The sequence below is a fragment of the Periophthalmus magnuspinnatus genome, chromosome 4 (genome assembly GCF_009829125.3).
Source record: "Periophthalmus magnuspinnatus isolate fPerMag1 chromosome 4, fPerMag1.2.pri, whole genome shotgun sequence".
NCBI lineage: Eukaryota > Metazoa > Chordata > Actinopteri > Gobiiformes > Gobiidae > Periophthalmus > Periophthalmus magnuspinnatus.
Window position 1 is genome coordinate 4836824 of NC_047129.1, and position 2308 is coordinate 4839131.

Below are 2308 nucleotides of genomic sequence, written 5' to 3' on the forward strand. Positions count from 1 at the left end.
ACTTTTCCATAGTTTTTCTGAAAAGCTGTGCACTGCTATTTGTTTTTCATCTAACTTGAAATGGGACAAAATACAATATAATACAACCAATCTTTGACTATTTCTTTTTCATCACACATATTGGAGTACTTAACCCCACCTGTATTTCTATAGCTTTAGAAACAAAAGAAATGTGCAAATATGAATTTTAATGCATTTTTATTCATCCCAATGAGTCAGATTTTCTTTTTTTTTTTTTATTTCCCAGTAAACAATGTAAGAAAATATACAATAAAAAAAAAAAAAAAAAAACTCATTCAACTAATTAGCACATGTAGGGCAGTATGCAAATGCATAGCTCTTGCAGATATATTTCTCACACCTACAGCACACAGTATGTGTTTTACAGTCCTTCTTTGGCAGGCAGAACTGACATCTCTTCCTCCTACTTGCCCCAGCTGGGGCAGCCGCCGTGGCAGCTGGATCCTCAGGTTGATCCGGAGTTTCTGCACTCTGTATAGCTTGACAACTGCTGCAGAGGCTTCTGTGCGGGGGTCATGCTTCCTTCTTTCAATGAGTGGAGTTACAAGTGCCTTTCCTAGCTGCTCCAGGAACACCCTCCTCTTGTTTTGCTTACGAGCCATCCAGGTTGGGTTGATCTCTCTCCAAATCACAAAGGCATTGTAGGAGTAAACATCAATGATGTTGTGGAAGATGACCAGGGGCCAGCGGGCAGTCCTCCTTCTGCAGCTATATGTTCCAATCACCTTATCTAGGTTGTCCACACCTCCTTTGTTACAGTTGTAGTCTAGGATGATGGATGGCTTCCTGTCCTCACGATCGCTAATGTCAGCGTCTGTGTGCAGTGTGCTCAGAAGTACTACATTCTTATTTTTTTTGGGATGTAGGAAACTAGGGTGGTGGTGGGTGTGAAGGCAAACTTTTATGAGAAGACCTCTCTCTCCTTTGTTGCAAGCAGTGCAAGCGGGAGCTCATGCTTGTTCTTTCGAACTGTGCCAATCATGGTGATCTTCCTCTTCAGGAGCTGCTGTCCGAGTTCATAAGAGGTGAAACTGCCACATGTCACATTGTGACCCCTCAGTCCCTCTGTCACATCAAGCACAACTCGCATCCCCTGGTTCTTCTCTGAGCCTCCACTGTTTGGCTTCCCGGTGCAGACTTGCATCTTTCAAGCGTAGCTTGATTTGGCATCGCAAGTCACCCATGACTTGATCCCATATTTTGCTGACTTGCTGGGCATATACTGCCGGAAAGGACAACGACCTTTGGACAGAAGAGATTAGCATCAGTGATTTGTATCAGAGTCACAGAAAACAGTCATAGAATTTAATAGTGAAAATCACTTTTATTAGAAATATGAAAATAAATGACCTCTAAATGGAACCAGTTGCTCATCCACTGTTACATCAGGCCATGGGTTGTAGAGGTAGGGTAGCCACTCCACCCACTTATCCCAGACCTCTCTTATGGCTGCAAGTTTGTCTGTCACATGTCTCGCTGGTTTTGACTCACAGTTATCAAAACGTAGCAGTCTGGAATAGGTGTGAAAGAGTTTGAGTGGCATTGTGGCTTGGAAAATTCACTCCACTCTCTGCATCCCATAGACTGGCTGCAGCCTCACCTCGGGACCTGTAAACACCTGCTAAGATGAGCAGCTCTAAGTAGGCCCGCAGGTCAGTCTCATCCATCTTTTTCCAGCTGTCTCCATATTTGCGAAAACCCTCCAGATTTGTCATCTCCAGGATATTTTTTTCTATTGCTGGTGTGATGAACAGGTAGACTGTAGAGACAATGTCATGGGCATGAGAAACAGCATATCTTGTGGGTTCTGGGGTCATCTATGATATTTTGTTCTGCCTCCCTGCCATGTTGGTCATATGCTTCCGAGAACCATGTTATTTTGCCGTTTTTTGAAAGGAAAGTCTCTCTTCTTTTCAGCTTCAGAGTTTTCTTCTTCTTCTGAAGATGATTCATCATGCTCTGGGTTGTATTCCTCCCCATCTTCTTCTTCTGATACATCCTCCACTCTGAATCAGAGTTGTCTTGCTGGACATCTGAAAAAAATCAGCTCTAGAGCCTTTTGGACGTTATAACACGCACTCATGGTTTCAGCACAGAGAGAATTCGGGGGTTACCTGCAGCACCTTCATAACTTCTGGAAATCCCTAGATCAAAGGCACTGTCCACGAGAAGGCCACCTATCTTGTCTTGTTTACATCTGCTACTGATTGATCTGAGACAGAACTAAAACATTGTCACATTCTGGGGTGTGTAAATAACTCTTTGACCGTGATATTAATTTAATTTC

At 43.2% G+C, this 2308-nt stretch overlaps 1 pseudogene; it reads right to left on the minus strand.

Moving 5' to 3' along the window:
- Window positions 1-249: 249 nt before the first annotated feature.
- LOC117394134 (piggyBac transposable element-derived protein 4-like) lies at window positions 250-2019 on the minus strand (annotated as a pseudogene).
- Between the last annotated feature and the right edge of the window lie 289 nt (window positions 2020-2308).